Source organism: Anoplolepis gracilipes, chromosome 7 (genome assembly GCF_047496725.1).
Source record: "Anoplolepis gracilipes chromosome 7, ASM4749672v1, whole genome shotgun sequence".
NCBI classification, from domain to species: domain Eukaryota; kingdom Metazoa; phylum Arthropoda; class Insecta; order Hymenoptera; family Formicidae; genus Anoplolepis; species Anoplolepis gracilipes.
In genome coordinates, this window is record NC_132976.1 from 14,129,980 (window position 1) to 14,149,949 (window position 19,970).

At 28.9% G+C, this 19,970-nt stretch overlaps 1 protein-coding gene across 12 annotated transcripts in view; it reads left to right on the plus strand.

The window, feature by feature from the left end:
- LOC140668221 (glutamate-gated chloride channel-like) overlaps nucleotides 1-19,970 on the plus strand; it is a 185,448-nt gene that overhangs the window by 45,937 nt on the left and 119,541 nt on the right. For all 12 annotated transcript variants that reach the window (XM_072897031.1, XM_072897033.1, XM_072897034.1 and 9 more), the window contains one exon: nucleotides 11,142-11,324. The gene's annotated coding sequence lies outside the window, so the exon portion shown is untranslated. The remainder of the gene's footprint in view (nucleotides 1-11,141; nucleotides 11,325-19,970) is intronic.

The following is a 19,970-nucleotide window of genomic DNA, read 5'->3' on the forward strand; positions in this document are numbered from 1 at the left end:
AAAATATACATAGGGTGTCCCATTTAAAAAAAATTGAGGTGACCTTCACATAACCTTTGAATGACTTTTCAAAGTCAGACCAATGGTACCATCTTATGGCCCCCTCGAAACCAAACAACTTTTGCCTAAAACATTTTTCTCTCCCGGGCTTGGTTTTCGAGATATTCGATTGGATCGATTAAAATGGCCCACCCTGTATATATATATAAATATTTCTTTAGCAAAAGATATTTCTATATTTATTATATTATTAAATTTAATGTTTATTTAAAATTTTCCGCTATCGTTTTAAGAATGTATTTAAAAATATGTAAAAAAGATTATATATATCTCCATTTTTATTATATACAATTTTTATTATACGTAAATTTTTATTAATAGTTAAAACATTGAAAAATACTTAACAAAGTTTTAAGTAAATTAACTAGTCCCTTAATTTTAAAGTTAAAACTAAATATAACTGAAATCACATTAGGATAATTGAATAAGAAAATTAATAAAATAAAATTATTTGTAGAATTAATAAATAAAGAAGATTTTTCAGTCAGTCGATAATATTTACATTTTAATATTTATATTTATATTTTAATAATAATAAGAAAGGAAATTTTACAAATAAATACCTACATCAAAAATCGTGGAAAATCTTTTCCTATTTGCTATCAAATTTTCTTCTTATTATTAAAATACAAAAATATTACCTACTGATTAAAAAATCTTCTTTATTTATTATTCGAATAATTTTCTTATTTTATTAATTGTATCGTCTTCATATCTGCATTAATAATATATACAAAATACGTATCATTTATAATTTTCACACAATAAAACCGAAAAAAATTGATTTAGATAACAAAAAATGATGTATGTATTTACTACAATTATTAATTAAAAATATATACTTAATATATATATAACTAATAATTAAAAAAAGAAATAATTGTTTATAAATTTTTAAATATATTTTATTTATTTATTATATATTGACTCATTTATTTATTTATTTGTGTAAATAATTATAATAATGTTAAAAACAATTGTTATAACTATAAACAACTATTTTTTTATTTTTTACGTCTATAGATTTATTATAGATGTTTTCACAAAAATTAAGAAAAGCAAAATTATCACTTATAAATTGTTGAATTTATTGTTGCATCCTTGGATTTTATTCTTGTATTGTAGCTATATGTTCATCTATAAAAGATCGTTTCCAAGCGCGTTGTTAAAAGGTTTATTTGTAAACAACGGTATATTAGATTTAGAGCAGCTGTCAAAAGATATGGTCGAGTTTAGAAAGTTCTGTTTTTTACGGATATTTTTACTGCGGTGGTATTAAAAAAGTTACCGTTCCTTTTTTTAATCAGTGTTTCATTATTATTCCCTGGCATACAAAAGTGATGTAGTTTGTGAATCTCAGATATTTGCGTTGCACGTATCGATGTAAATTGATATCGACCCGCGGGCGTAACAATATTATTTAATCATTTTTATGCATGTACTAATTGTATATTAAATACACGAAATATATTTTCTGTGTTTAGTATACACAATTAGTACGTACATAAAATTAACAATGAATGAATGATATAAATTCATTAATTTATAAGTGATAGTTTTGTTTCTGTTAATTTTGTGGAAAAAATGTCGCATAGATTCATTATGGATGAATCTATGCGACATTTTTTTAATTTCTATTAATTCATGAAAGTTCCATAAAAACTCCATGAAATATCTATGATTGCTTCATAAAATATTTATGATTGCTTAGTCCTAGAGAGGTGGGGCAATTATTACCGGACACTTTGTATATATATACATATATATAATATTATTCGCTAAGCGTTTTTAATTAATAGTTTAATAATTATTGTGCAAATCGCAAAATGGTACAGGACTTTTATGTTCAGTTTGACTTGCTCTATCAGCCCTAGAGAGGTCGGGCGATTATTACCGGACACTTTATATACATATATGTATATATAATATCGTTCGCTGAGCATTTTTAATTAATAGTTTAATAATTATTGCGTAAATTGCAAAATAGTAGAGGATTTTTATATTTAGTTTGACCTGCTCTATCTGCCCTAGAGAGGTGAGCCGGTAATTAGCGAACACTCTGTATATATATATATATATATATATGCGATTGATTCTTTGTTTAAGAAATTTTCGCAATCCTCATTATGAAGACTACTTAACATAGTTGATTGCAATTTGGATAAAATTTTTATTACATCTTCCAACAAATTAACTATTTTCAAAAAATTGAAAATTCTTTATATATATATCAACATTGTGTAATTTGAAAGAATTTTTCTTTAAGTTATGTAAATGTCTATATAAAATTTCTTTACTGGATTTTTAAAATTTTATTCTCGTTAATTCATCCTTATGTTTATTTGAATGTTATAATTTCTTTTACTAATTCTGCTTTTGATATTTAAAATAATGACTCCAAGCATCTTTTCATTTTTGAATATATGTATAATCAATTCACGTGCTTTTATTGCAGACTTCTATGATTTTTATAATCCCAGAAATTATTATATTGTACATACAATACAATACTATTTATTTGGATTTTTTATGTTTCATAGTTTCCATCGATTAATTATTTTATATACTAATACACTGCTGTGTCTTTTTTATATAAAAGACTGTGTTATTTGCTCTTTAATATATTTTAACTACATGTATTTACATAAATTTTCCTTTCTGTCTTAGGCTTATAATTTGTCAGAATTTTCTGCGCAAGTATGAGAATGTTTATGAGAAAACAACTAATTTGATTTTCATACTAATTTATTATAAAATTAATCTGTAAAAGTTATTTATAAGGCAAATACATATTTGTATAAATATGCTTTATATTATGTATATAAAGCATACTATATATCATATAACCGCATCATAGCAATATGAGGACGCATTGTCACATATCAAAAGTTGCGCGGATATACAATTAGCTAGATCAGCATAAAGACCATATTTTGTTGTCGCATCAAAGGAAAGATATGTGTATACATGGCAATACATAAAATATATTTAAACATATTCACTACGTGATCAATTGGAAAACTTGCGACAATGTACGGATGATACTAATACGAGAAATATTATTGATTTGTATTTTATCGTATTACCTGCTTGCAACACTACGATGATATGATATATAAGTATCTTCTGAGGAGAGGAAAACTAACTCGACTCTATACGTTCGATCCTAAGACATATAATCACATGCAGACAAACATTTATGTCGCTTAATCACACAGGGCATCTTACCGCCATATTCCTTTTATTCGCTTACATATATCTTTTTGCTGACGCCTACAGATACGAGGATATACAACAAGTCTTTCGTCGGCTGTACTCACTACGGATTAAAAGAATAGAACTATAAAAGTCTCATGACAATAATATACGAAACACATATGAACGAAGACATATTTTGATAAAAAAAAAATTACTACAATAAATTGAGCATAAGATATTATAAACGAATACAACTTAAAAACTTATAGTAACTCAATATACATGGTGTCCATTTTAAATAATACACTCAAATATTTTCGAAAGGGTACGTTAAATACAAAAATGTTTCAAACAAAAGTTGGCTTGAAGGGGACTATCAGATGGTGACAATGATTTGACCTTGTTATAAGGCTTCAAAGTTGCAGTATTTTGATAAAAATACATAATATCTCGTAAAATAGTATTCACTTTTCGATAGTCTTATTTTACATTGTCCGATTGTTAATCAAGGCAAGATCCAAACGTGATCTCGCCAATCAAGACAAGATTTTTTATCAAAATACTGCAATTTTGAAGCCTCATAACTCAAAAAGTACTTATGAAAAAATATTTTATTATAGTGTTTTGGAAAGCTTTCGAGGTAAGCTACAAAAATATGCAAAAATATATAAGATGTCCCACTCAAGGTGATCTTCACGTGATCTTCAAATGACTCTCCAAGGTCAAATCATTGCCACCCTCTGATAGCCCCCTTCAAGCCATACAATTTTTGTTTGAAACATTTTTTCATTTAACGCATCGTTTCGGAGATATTTGAGTGTATTTTTTAAAATGGGATACCCTGTATGTTATGACATTATTTTGTAAGTATTTAGCTATATATGTATAAATTTGTTTAATACAGTTATAAAACTTACAAAATGTATTTTTGATAAAATATTTCTTAAAGTATACAAATCAATAAAGATAAAACAATTAAAATAATTAGAAATTAAAAGAAAATTAATGCAAATTAACTTGATAATAATTCTCATTTACTTTAAATTGTATTTTTTAAATTTTTTAATGTAATTCTTACAAATATTAATAATAATTCTTTATTATTAATCAAATTATTTGGGAAAAAACCAAAAAAAAGTTATAAAAACGAGATTGAAAAGAGAGAGATCAAGAGAAAGCAAAAAAATGTAAAATAGAATCAGAAAAGACAAAAAAAAACAAAAAAAAGATGAAATAATCGAAAGATGACGAAACAGAATGAAGGAGAGGAAAAAATATGAGAGAGAGTGAGAAACAGCTTGAGAGCAAAATATAAAAAAACAAGGTAGAGCAAATAATAACAAGATTGAAGAACAATGAGAAAGAGTGAGAGCGAGAGAGAGAGAGAGAGAGAGAGAGAGAGGGAGGGAGGGAGCAAAGGAAGAGAGGGTAGGGAGGGAGAGGGAGGAAAGGAAAGAGAGAGAGATGGAGAGAATAAGAGAAAGGGAAGAAGGGGAGAGAAATAATATATATAAGAGAGAATAAAGAAAAAATAAAAATATCAAAAAACTTTATTGAACTTGTGTCTACTATGCACGCATGTATGTACGCATACACGCACTAAAAATTACAACAAATACACATGTTTGGGCATTTAAAGATTATTATATGCCGGCATTATCCCAGTAAACACAAAGCAATAGTAATGTAACATCAATGTTATAATTTCCCACTCAACAATGTAATTGCAATATAACATGTTTTGTACATAACATTTACATATATTGTTGAGTGAGAAATTATAACATTGATGTTACATTACTGTTGCTTTGTGTTTACTATATATATAATTTTAATAACTATAATAACTATAATAATTATAATAACTACATAAAGTTCTTACACAAATTTGAAATAACTGTTAAACAAAAATATAAGAAAAAAGGTTTTTTTATTATCTCTTATATAAATGAATTGATAACGTGCAAAAAATTTTATTTTAGAGTTATATTAAGATTTATTTTATATGTGTGTAGGTGTATTTTTAAATAGGACAATATAAATAGAAGAAGATAAATTCAATAGACATTTAAAGTGACTTTTAAGCAATCCAAAATCACAAAAGTAGAGTAAATTCTAACTCTTAAACACTGTTACAAAATGAATGATTCACCGTAACAGTAATCATTAGTTTATCTTGATGTACTGGCATTCATCGTCTATCATGTTTTCTCGGATCATAGAACTTTGTAAACAATATTTGTGGTAAATGTTTACATTAACGAATACTTCGCCAATGATCTTGACCTTGACCTTGACATTTGTTGTAGAAGGGTATTTCTAAGTAATACAATGCTTTGAAATTTTCTCTTTTGATTCTTGACATACGTGATTTTGAGATATTTTAAAAATAATATTTGATAATTATGCAGACAAATATATAGTTTGCCAGTTAATCTAATGTTCTATTTACCTTTGTTTTATTCGCTATGCTCAACGTTTAATTTGTGTTTAAGTAACTTTCGCCACGACCGTTTTTTTAATGATTTAATGAGCTTTCTTGGTTTGTAATTTATTGTACGCTCAATTGATATTTTTATTAAATTACTCAATTTAAATTATGGATATTCGGCTCGTTTACGCCTTGTTATTACACACTTACTATCTTAAACATATGGACCATTTCCAGATATAAATAATTTTAGTATATGTTATCAAGACTATCATACTGAGTAATGTGAAAATTTTAACTGGCGCCCTTTGTCCATTAAAGTTATTAACAAAGAAGGTATAATAAACAATATTACTTTCACAATCTGATTTCAGATATCAGTGATACTCTCATTTGATCTCGTTTAGTATAGAATAGTATAAATATGAACGAAAGAGGGGCGTTGTCTCTGCACTCACACTCCAAAAAACTAACCTAATCCGTATTATCCATATATTATATTGGTATACGTTAATAATTTTGATTTTGCTTTATGTTAAAAACTTATATGGGTACTATGGAGCTGTGCAAAAAGCATCTCACTCCCTGTGCGAAACAAGATCTATCATTGCACAATTCTACAAGGTTTTCAATTTTCCACGTAAAGCGAGATCAGAATTATTAACGGGTATCAATATAAAAGTAATACATAACAAGTTAGGTTAAGGTTTTTGGGGGCAGGATAGACTTCGCTTAGGAAGGTGTCCTTTACAATATGTATATGTCAAGGTCATCAACAAGGTGTTCGCTAATAAAAAAATTTACTATATCTTTATGTTATTTATCCTAAAATATTTTTTATATATAGTTTAACATTGTTAAATGCAATGAACTGGCCGATTAATTTATTGGTTCATTATGTTCATTCCATCGATTTGATAACATCAATTAACTTGTTTCTATCAGAAGAGATTAGGACCCGTGATTCGTCACTTCCACAGTATTTATCGACTCCAAAGCCTCTCTTCTTTATTTTCATCATCTCAACGCAGACAAAGAATTGCCTTCTTTCGTACTCTTTTACTACACATACGCACGTACGCGTACGCACCTTTTGAGCTGTAGGTGCAATGAAGAATACGTTTACTATATGCATATTCTGTTTAAAATTCTCTCAAACTTTAAAGTTGAATATTTCTGCTAAAAATAATCAAAATCTTAAAAAACCAAAGTGGATTTGAAAGAGAACATTTTCAACTTTTATTCTTAAGCTGGGACAACCAAAAGAATGAGTTTTAGATTATATGCAGCCATCTTAATTTGTATTGTCGACGTATTAAAATTTCGGAGTTGAATTCAGAGTGTACCACAGCATGCAAAAAGAAATCATATCTGAAATTTAGTCTTACTACTTACTTACTTGAAAGCTGATACTTTAAGCTTCAAAATACTTTTGTTTTATTCCTATGTGATCTGTTCTCCTAATATGGCCTATTAAAATTAAAAAAAGTTTTTTGTTTAAAGTGGAATAACTTGGTAAGAAAAAATCATACGACGAAAAATAAAAAACGGATCTAAAGCTAAAGGAACAGCCTTTCACGTGAAATTAGTTTGATAAGGCAGAAAAGTTACCTCACTCGGTGTGATTCGTTAAAGAGATTTTCATTTCCTTATTTGCCTTATTCCGCTTCAAAGTCACATAACTTCAAAATTAATGAACGTATTGTCATGAGCCCAATTGTCAAGAGCATCTCAAAGTAGATATTTCAAACTTTAATTTGCTTTTCTGCTCGTTACAGTAGGATCATTTCTCGCAAAGTTACAGCACTTCAAATTTGATAATTTTTTTTGTGAAAAAATTGTTGTCTCTTTTGAGAGAGAGAGAAGTGTATGTATATATATTGTTTAATATATACAATATATATATATATATATATATATATATATATATACACACACAATATATATATATATATATATATATTGTTTTATATTATTATATTATTATATACATATATGTATACATAATACATACATTACACATATGTGTATATACATACATAATTTGCATATATACAATATATATAGATATCTACAACCTGTTATTAGATATAACAATTTTAATTGAAAAATATGATATAATGAAGAATAAAAGTTTTTAATGTGTATAAGTTTTATTTTTATTTAGCATATCTAGACCAAGCATTTGATCTCTAAAACAAAATAAACTAATTAACAGAAAAAACATTAGTCATCTTTGAATATTTTCCTTTTTTTTCTGTAACAATTATCTAAAAGTAATCAGCATTGATTAAAACAAGACAAAAAGTAAAAATCAAATACTCTTATTGCATAGTCTTTCTGTTAATATGTCATACACAGATTTTATAGGGAACCTATATGAATGTTTGATCTATACTGTATAGTTAATTAAATTTTTTATATCATTATTTTTGTGGAGAAAAACAGATTTAAGTATACATAACAACAAAGTATACATAAAACTGTACTTTGTTACAATTTTCGAAAAAATTTGATTTCTGTTTTTATTCGAATGGTACGCACACTTTGAAAATATGTTATCATTAAGATTGTGATATTTAGTACTTTTTAAATTGTGTGTGTTTATACATATACATATACGTATGTTTCAATATTAAGATTTTTTTCGAAAAAATCTACTTGCATTTTATATTAAGAAAAAACAGGGTTATATAAGCCAAGCATAATACGTTAAATACAAGAATGTAATGTATAAATAAAATTTAAAAAATAATAATCAATAAGTTTATTACTTATACAGTTTGATCCGACCTAGCACCATCTTCGATAATTAGATATTTTTAAATCATATAGAATTAAATTGTATAATGCTCGGTATATGTTATCTTCTATCTTACGCGTCAATGTTAGATAGACGAGCTTTCTATTTATCTCCCTCTCCCTCCCTTCCTCTCTCTCTCTCTCTTCCCCCTCTCTCCCCCCTTTCTCTCTCACTGCATTCGTATATATATATATATATATATATATATATGTATATATATATGCAATTTTTTATACTTATATTTTTTATATTTTAAATATAAATATATGTATAATGATATATATATATATATATTTATATATATATATATATATATATATATATATATATCATTATACATATATTTATATTTAATTATACATATATTTATATTTAAAATATAAAAAATATAAATATAAAAAAATTGCAGAACTCATAAAAGATATTTTATAAAAATTTTCCAAAAAATAATATGTATATCAATAAAAAGGTAAAATAAAAATAATTAAAAAGTAATAAACTTGTCGAACGGTGACAATGTAATTTTTATAATTCTCTTTTATGGTTTGATTATAAAGACATAAGAGCAAAGGATCACGACATGCTTGAATGGGAATACGAGGCCAAGGTTTAGCATTGTAATATCCTTGAGTATTCTCTGTTATCCAATGCTAATGTTTCTCGCATTTTACCGTCAACTTGTCGCAATGCGAATGTTGCATGCATATCATCTAGATTGCGCGCGCGTGCACGATACGATTTATAAGTTAATTGATCATAAACATGATTCTGTAAAAAATTTATTTTTAAATAATATATGTGCGTGTGCATGTGCGTGTGCGGGTGCGTGTCGGGTGCGTGGCGTGCGTGCGCGGCGTGCGTGCGTGCGTGCTTGCGTGTGTGGAGTGCGTGCGTGTATTTATTGTGGTTTATTATTATGGTTTATATTAAATTAAAATAAAACTGTCATATATTTTCGATTCTTTAATTATGAAGTTAATATATGTCTATTGCAAAAATTTAACTATCTTTTATTTTTTAATTTTTATATTCAATTCTTGATAATTAAAAATATATAGATTTCTTTATATATGATTCATTCCACGTCAAATCAGCCATCCCCTGCCCAAAATTGTATTGAAGTAAGTCTAACTTTTACGGTACCAAAATTTAGCTTAAAGCTTCTAGTTTTTAATGCCGTATAGCCTTTTTGAAAAATATCAAGTGATGATCTTGATTTTGCGGGTCAAATAGGAAATGAGCAATATTTTCTAATTCAAATTTTTACTATTCCTTGCAGATGAAGACAAAAATCATTTTCAATGTAATTTTATCCACTAAATCCAAATCTAAAGTTAAAAAAAAAATATATACAAGGTGTCCCATTTTTACGTATCATTTTTTTACGATTTTTTCAAAAGATAAAAGTGCTATTATTTTTAATTATTTCCCAAAGTCCCAAGTAATTAAGTTTTTTTTTTTATTTTTATATTTTTATATTTTGTATGTTTAAGTTTTAATATAATTAAAAAATTTTTTTATTTAACTTAAATAAAGATTAAATTTTTTTATTTTATAAATTTATAAATTTGGGAAATAATTCTTACAGTCATAATCCTATATAAACATAGATAGCTTCTCGTAATAAATCATTAAAAACTGATATTGACTAATGTGTAATTGTGCAAAATACGAAAACTGATTAATGTTTATAGTCTAGAAATGTCGTATTGAGAAGAGAAAAAAGCATCCTTAAAAATAATAGTACTTTTACCTTTTGAAAAAATCGTAAAAAAATGATATGTAAAAATGAAACACCTTGTATATATATATTTTTTTAATTTTAGATTTAGATTTAGTGGATAAAATTACATTGAAAATACATTGAAAATGATTTTTGTCCTTCATCTGCAAGGAATAGTAAAAATTTGAATTAGAAAATATTGCTCATTTTCTATTTGACCCGCAAAATCAAGGTCATCACTTGATATTTTTCAAAAAGGCTATACGGCATTAAAAACTAGAAGCTTTAAGCTAAATTTTGATACCATGAAAGTTAGATTTACTTCAATACAATTTTGAGCAGGGGGATAGCTGATTTGATGTGGAATGGCCCATATATATATATACATAAAATTCTATATATTTTTAATTATTTTGTATTAAATATAAAAAAATTCAAAGGTAAATGATAATTACATTTAAATTTTATCAACATCTATCTATCTTTTATTTTTTAATTTTTATATTCAATTCTTGATAATTATAAATATATACATAGATTTCTTTATATATATATATATAATGTTGTATGTAGTATATATATTATTATGGTTTATATTATATTAAAATGAAACTGCGGTATATTTTCGATTGTTTAATTATGAAGTTAATATACAGGGTGATTCAAAACAACCTGATGTCTTTAAAATGACATATTCTTGAGCAAATTCTGAGACAATTTTTCCTTATATATATATATATATATATATACATATTCTTTCCTAAAATTATACTTGATGAAATATTAATATTTATTTTTATATTCGTGTATTACTAGAAGATTCGAAAAATACAATAATTCTTGACTGCGAAAAGGCCATTCTCCATGATCATTGTCGTATCGTAAAAATATTTTATCATGATTGCCAGTATTATTTGTTTTTTTAGATAATGACGATGGTTTGTCCATACTGAGCTGATAATTAAACACTGAAGGATCTTTTACTTATAAAAGTGGATTAAGAAAATCGAACAGGGGAATGAGTGCTTGTGAAAGTTGAAAAGGAAAACGTGCACAACGAATAACAACAGCCTGCCTCTATTGCGACCAGCTACATATCTCACATTAAGGTATGTAAATATAAAATAAGATTCAAAAAGTTTTTTAACTAAAAACAGTCTTTGTAAATTTTTTTGAGATTACGTATAAGGTGTAAGTCTATATGCACAAATTTTTGATGTCTTGAACCTGGAATCATCTGGAATTGACCTTACTCTTGACTTTCTTTCTAAATGACTTTTAGTTTAAAAGAAGGAAAAAAAGTCTGCTAGAACTAAGTCAAGTGAGCAGATTTCCCAAAGAAGTATAATTTTCATTTTAATTAAAAGAAAATCACAAATAAACAGCGATGTATGCATTACTGTAATGAAGAAATTAGCAGTTGTTCTTCCAATTCAAACTTTTTTCTCCTCACATTTTCTCTTGGACATTTTAATATCATATTTTCATCTTTTTTCATAAACTAAAAATCGTAAAGGCAACAATTTCAGATAGCTCTAAATATTAAGAAAAATTAACGAACAAACTTATCACGATTTTGAAAAAAGCCAATCAGTATTACTTCCAAGAGTGACAAATGCGTTGGAAGCAATATATTGAAAGAAAAAAGAAATACTTTAATAAGATTAATAAGTTGCACACACACAAATAAGTCTTAACAAAATTACAAAAGTTCAGGAATTGTTTAAATAAACTTACTGTATGCGTATCAGATAATAATATCAGACTATAAATAGAGTTATAACAATATTTTATTATTTATATATTCTTACAAATAATAAGATAACAGTTTTTTTCATATATATTAGTTATTATTTTATAAAATATCATATCTGAAAGCGGAAATACTTGACGGAAACACTTGACGAAAACATGTTGACATATGGAATAATAAATTTTAATTATTAATAAGTAATTAATAAGTTTGTTGCTATTAGTTTAGGATAGCTTTCTCAAAGAGAGAGATTGTTTTCTTGAAAAAAAATTAAAAGATTTCTTTAAAAGATGTTTCAAATAAAAATTTTCTGCAGCTGCAGCTTTTTTTATAATAGAAATATTAAGTTTTGATTAAATATGTTTAAAATTGTTACCAATTGCAAGCAGCAAAATTAGATAAGCTTACGATAAATTATCAAATAATTGAACAAACAAGAACTAATTATGAGACTTTAAAACTAAAGTTGATATTATAATAATTGAATATTTTATTTCCCTATAAAATCTTCTAATTCATTATTTGATCATTAATAACTACTAATAATCAAATATTTAAATAATAATTTAAATATTTTCGCGATTATTTCTTTTTAGAGTTTCACAATTAGTTATTTCTCTTGTTTATTTCAATTTATTGTTCAATAATTTTTGTTTTTTTGCACAATTATATTGCATTATCCGCACGTAATCTTATTTTTTACCTATTTTTTATTCCTTGTCCATTACACTTCGCGTAATTCTTTGTGTCGTTTTGCCGATATAACTCGTGTCACAACACGATTATAAATAGCTCCAACAAAATCTTTCTCTCATTCCCGCAGATCCTCTCTAGACCTTTAGAACAGTTAAGTTCTTCGTAACGTTATTGAAGTCCACTGACTTTAACAAATATTTGTTAGATTCGAGTTCACTGCCAAATGATGAATTAGAATGATAAGACCTGTAAAATCAATTGAGCATATTCACAAAGTTTCTTTTCATGAACTGGTTTTGTATTAATCAATATTAATTACAATATTATAAACATAGGCGTTAAATAAACAAATATAATTATAAACATATTTAAAAATAAATACTTCGACTTTTACAAACGTCAAACATTTTGTAAGCATTCTTCGTTTTTTGTTAACCATGATACTTTCGATTAAAAATTAATATTGCAGAAAAATTAAGTGCACTATAGCACTTTGATCCGTTCGATAGCAATATGTAAAAAGTTTGTTATTAAAGAGCCCTGATCAAGTGACGATTATGTACGTAATGTAAACGAAGATAGGATTGCAGAGGGGTAGGCTGAAATTTGTGTCACAAAGTATGAGAAGAGTGAGGCATGAATATGAATCGCGCGTGGACTCTCAGAATGGAATGGGTTGAGCCACGTGATGTATCTATAGCGTCTGGTACCGCAACGTTCCGTATTGATCGGACGACATCAGCTGTATGCTGTTGGTAGCGTTTATACTAGCATAGACGTTTGTTAGCTTTATTGCCGTTGTTCACTACTACTGTTTGCAATGTTCTCTTTTCTTCTCTGTTACATAGCTATGTTAATGTGTTACTATTATAATAATGCTTTTGATTAGTGTAGCATGGTGAGAGAAATATGTCATATATATAGAAGAACAAAGATGCTCTATTTACTCATGCAAACATTTCTTACATTTTTGGTTTTAAGATTGCTTAATCAAAGTAGTTAATTTTAAATTCAAACAAGAATAACATTGGAAATGCGTATGTGTATACAAAGTATATTATAACAGTTTTAGCAGTTTTCAATTATATTTATTTATTTACTTAAGAGTTTTTTAAATTATTGAATATGAATCTGATATTAAAATTGGCAAATTTAAAATGGCAAAATTAATATAAATATCAAAATTTAAAAATGTATACATGTATACGTGCATTTGATATTTATATTAATTCTGCCATTTTAAATTTGTCATTGAATTCAAATTTTAACATCAGATTCATATTCAACAAGCTAAAAAACCTTTAAGTTTAAATAAATACAATTGAAAACTTTTTGATGAAAAATTTGAAATTTTATGGATTCTTAATGATTTAATTTGTAACTTTTCCGCAATAAATCTCAATATTTAACTATGAATATCTTATCAAGCATAGTCGACATAGAAATTCCTTTTTCAAGGATTTTAAAATTCTGACGGTTTTAATTTCAATTACAGTAAAACTTTTTTAATAGTATATGATTACTTATGCCCTTACTATGTAAGTAGCAAAGTGTCATCATTATGATCAAGATGTTACTTTTTTTATATAACATTATTTTTTAGTCACTGCTTTTTTAGTCAATTTCATCTTTAAAATGACATATATACGATTCATAAAATTAGTGAACTTTGATTACTTTTACCATTTTTTTAGTAGTACAGATCCATTGTAAATCTCAACTTTTTCTCGAATAGAATAAATTAAAAAACTTTATTTATCTAAAAATCAGACTCTACCTCTTAAATAGACGAACAATTTTTACTTATTCAAACATTTATCTGTCCATTCTCTGACAATTGAGTTTAATATTTGAAAATTTCCTGTTAAAATTATCAGAGACGAAACTGATTGCAATTTTTATTCTTTTTATATTAGTAATTCCAAACCGCTTTCTTCAAGTTTTATATAATTCTCATGACTAGAACTTAAGCACACACACATATATATATATATATATTTTTTTTAATATTGATGTAAGATTTATCATAAAGTATTACATAGTTACCTGTTCCTAATATCTTTATTATACAATATTATGTTGGAACTACATTGTAAGAATATACTATTGCTGTAATGTAATTAAAATGTTCTATGTTTTATAGGACATTGTGATGAGTTTATCTTTACATTGCAAAAATTAGAACAAATGTTTTATTAAAAAAATTATTTGTTTTTTTAATTAAGAATAAAATATTTTATATATGCCAAACATTTTTACGCATTTCTTTCTATAATTTTTATCATAAAACTAAAAACATAGTAAATTCTCATAAAATAAAATAATTTTAATTAAATAAATTTAATTTAGTCATTATTTAATAATTTGTTAGAAAATACGTGTTCAAGACACTCAGTCAGTTATGGATGGCGATACACGAAGATGTTATTTTTGTGAACGTTTTCTGTAGTAGTCGGGATTAGTCGAGTTGAGTTGAGTCTCTTTTTCACTTTTGTCAGCGCCTTTTTCCTTTGGTATATATTCTTTGTTCCCTTATGTTTAAAATTTCTTCTTTCATTAATATCTTATTAATATAGTTAAGTATATGTGTATATCGAAGTATATACGTATATAGAACTATCGTTTGTATATTTCACACTCATTTTAACAGATTATGAGACCTACAAGGAAAGGTATGGAAGTGTCCCCCTCCGATTTTAATGAGCTTTTAATATGTTGTAGTTTAGGTCAAAATAGGAGATCCATATTTTTTTATACGTGGCCATACGGTCGTTAAGGGGACGAAACACCCTCCTGAAAAAAATCGATTCTTTTATTTCTGAGTCAAAACGGTAAAAGATATAAAAAAAAGTTTCAAATAAAAGTTTTACGGGTCTTATGCACTCTAAAAGTGTGCGATTAAATTTTTCGAAATCTCCCTTACCCCATCAATTTTTCAAAATTTTGAAATTTATTTTATAGCAAAATTTATAGCATATTTAATGACAACTTTAGCCACATATGATAAAGTTGTATTCCGAAGTCGCATTTGTCAAAAATAAGTTAGAAATACCTTTATATACCGCTATACGCACACCATTCGTGTCCGCCTCACGGCACTTGCTATTTCAAGCGGCGACAGTTTTTTCCTCGTAGTTTCAGGAAGACATGAATTATGAATAAATAATATAAATATATATGTATATAAGAATTTTCATATTATATATTTATAAATTATATTATAGCAATTATATTATTATATGTTATATGGCAATAAGTATATAATTTACTTACATGAGAAAAATAATACTTTTATTCATTAAAAATAGAAGTAGTGTTATAGTGGGGATTCTAAGCCATGGGGCGCTGAGGGGAGTGCGGGGGACGGGGGTATCTGAGAGGCGCGAGGGGTCTGTTAGGGAAAGGGGGGGGAAGGGTCCTACACACGTTCGTAAGTAGATGTTTATCTTTGCAGTTGATTTTATAGCCGGGGGGGAGGGGGAGGGTATTTTAGAAGTCATAAAACTGTTTTTTTTTCTAGTTTTATGATCATTTTATGACCATTAGAATATTATGAAAAAAGAGATTTTAAGCGCCGACGTTCGGCAGCTTTGTACCCTTGCGGAAAATCTCCCATAAAACTGGAGCAAAATATCTTCCATAATTTTTAGGGAAAGAACTGCAACTGCAAGATGTTTATCTTTGTAGTTTATTTATAGTCGGGGGACATTTTAGAAACCATAAAAGTGTTTTTTTTCTTTTTTTTTTTCTAATTTTTTATAATCATTTTATGACCATTAGAATATTATGGAAAAAAGAGATTTTAAGCGCCGACGTTCGGCAGCTTTGTACCCTTGCGGAAAATCTCCCATAAAACTGGAGCAAAATATCTTCCATAATTTTTAGGGAAAGAACTGCAACGCATCAGCGCCATTATGGAAAAAAAAAAAAAAAAAAAAATTTGGCCGACGCTGCGACGAACATGTCGGAACGTTTTTATAGATGCAAAAGCGTTGACGTTCGGTAGGATGTGTTAAGACAGCATTAGGCGAAATATAAGAAGAATGAGAGCCCCGTCAAACCATAGTACGATTTGAAAGGGCATAGAGGAAACTGTGGAAAAACAAAAAAAAAATTTGAGTGGTTACTGTCAGGCATTAGAATTGTTAGTGACAGTGAATAGTGAATAAATGGAAAATATTAATTTCGAAGCGATAATAGACGAGTCGTCAGACGAAGAGCATGCGTTGTCGGACGATAGTAATTATATTAGTGATTGCAGTAATACCGATTTTGACGACAACGTAGTAGAAAATGAACAACTCCGTGCGCAAAATCAACGTAAGATTTGCGCCATACACTTTTATTATTCAACGGGTGGTGCTCTAGCTCTCTGTGCTTCGTGTATGGACACCTTTCGAGATGACATCGGATTAATATACGAAATACGGAGACATAAAGTTACATTGCCCGATGAGGTGGATATGCGATGGTGCAGTAGCTGTCAAATTTTATTACATATAATAATGTCGCGTAATATGTGTTATGTTTGCACACAAAAATAGAGAGAGAAAAAATGGAAAACGTGCAGCAGAAAGAACGCGACTTGTTGGAGCGTTCCCAACAAGTCACCACATTGGGTGAATATTTTGGATGGCTGCAGCATTGCGAGGAGTTTATCGAAGAGCTTGAAGAACGCAGCCGTGTCAAGCGTCCGCGACTCTCAATCGGAAATAGACAATCTTTGGTGACAAGAATTGCGCGACTCGAGGGTGCAAAAACTCGATTGCAGAGACAGTTTATACCCAGTGGTGGTGATTATAGTAGTGAAAATAACTCGGAGAGACTCATATGGCGAGAGATTAATACGGCGTTTGAGAGCCGCATCTTGACTGGTGCGGTTATAAATTATAATCACATCGAACCTCATCAATTTTTGGAAGATGCGAGTGACATTGTGCTCGAGCACGTGCGAGACGTTATGCAAAAACATAACAGTGTGAAAGTGAATACAGTGTTTAACGGCGAGTTTGTGGCGGGCGATAAGCATGCCAATAAATCAATCAATACGAGAAACTGTGAACTCTTACATACATCCGATTTACGCGAGTGGTATGAGCGAGTCGTCGAGCCAATCCTTGCATCGCTCGAAGAATTTCAGGAACGCGATAGCGGATGGGCATTATCGCGTATACTAAATTTGACTGTAAATATAAATAAATATAATCCTATGCGCGCCGGATGTTACGTGCAATTATCGCGAAAGATAATAATGAAACGAGCAGTGGTTAACGTGCAATCTAAAGACAATGCATGTTTTGCGTGGGCGGTAGTGGCTGCTCTGTATCCAGCTGAAAGATGCACACACCGACAATCATCGTACCCGCATTATACAACAGTACTAAATCTCCAAGATATTGAGTTTCCAGTCACTCTTAATCAAATTAAAAAATTTGAAATTTATAATGACATTTCAATCAACGTGTACAGTTTTGAAAACGAAAACATTGTCCCTATTCACCTTACGGAGCAAAAGAGAGACAAGCACATCAACTTGCTCTATGTGCAAGATGCGCAAGATATCGGACATTTTGCATGGATCAAGAATCTATCTAGACTTGTTAGTATGTAACTCAGCAAACACAAGACTAAAAAATATATCTGCGATCGGTATGTATATTTAATAAAACTGTCTAAAAATATTTAAAACAAGGATATAAAAATTTTAACTTTTATTTTACAGATGCATGCACTATTTTCACTCGGTCGAGAAATTGCAATCACATACAGTAGACTGTGGAAAGATGAACGACTGCGCTATCCGATTACCGAGCGATAAGGATAAGTGGCTCGCATTTACCAACTACAACAGGAAGGAGCGACTACCTTTCGTCGTGTACGCCGACCTGGAGTGCGTTTTGGTGAAAAAAGAAGAAGAAAATTTTTATCAACATCACCAAGTATTTAGTATGGCTTATTATGTACATTGCTCGTACGATAATTCGTTATCCGCGTATCATTCTCGTCGCGAAGCCAATTGCGTTGCATGGTTCACCGACGAACTTAAAAATTTGGCGCAACATGTAGAAAATATTTTAACAACCAATGTCCCCATGGTAAATTTAACGCAAAATGAATGGAAAGAATTTCGAAGTGCGACTCAGTGTCATATACGTGAGAAACCATTCGTAGAAGATGATACGCGCGTACGCGATCATTGTCATTTGACCGGGCGGTACAGAGGTCCCGCGCATTCAAATTGCAATCTAAATTACAAAGAATCTTTTTGCATTCCAATAGTATTTCACAATTTATCTGGTTATGATTCTCACTTTATAATCGAGGAAATAGCCACAGCGTTCGAAGGGGGAATCGATTTACTTCCGATAACAAAAGAAAAATATATTTCATTTACAAAACATGTTAAAGGTACGAAAAACAAACCGGGAAATCACATTAAATTACGTTTCATAGATTCATATAAATTTCTCACAACAAGTCTCGACAAATTGGCGTCTTTTCTGAGCAAGGATAAACTCAAAATTTTACAATCGGAATATAAAAATTTATCCGCCGAAGATTTCAATTTATTAACAAGAAAAGGTGTCTTCCCGTACGAGTACATTGACTGCGTAGATAAATTGCAAGATGCGTGTTTACCATCACGAGAATCATTTTACAGTTCCTTGACAGATAACACAGTATCTGAGAGCGATTACGCGCACGCTGAGATTGTGTGGAAGCGATTCTCCATTCGAACGCTAGGCGAATATAGCGATCTGTATTTAAAAATCGATGTTTTGTTATTAGCAGACATTTTTGAAAATTTCCGAGAGAGTTGTATCAAGAGTTATGGGCTCGACCCCGCGTATTACTATACTCTTCCCGGTTACACGTGGGACGCCATGTTAAAGTATACGAAAATTATATTTGAATTACTCACAGACATTGACATGGTTATGTTTATCGAACGAGGTATACGCGGTGGTCTGAGTCAATGTTCCAACAGGTACGCGCGTGCTAATAACAAGTACATGCAGTCGTATGACTTATCAAAACCATCAACGTACTTGATGTATTTCGATGTTAATAATTTATACGGATGGGCAATGTGTCAACCATTGCCCTACGCCGATTTTCAGTGGGTCGATAATGTTTCCAATTTTGATGTATCATCGATCGCGCTCGATTCGTCTACAGGCTACATCCTCGAAGTCGATCTCGAGTATCCGCAGCATCTTCACGATTCGCACACTGACCTACCGTTTTGTCCGACACACGACAAACCACCCGGCAAGCGCGAGGGCAAGCTTCTCGCAACCGTATA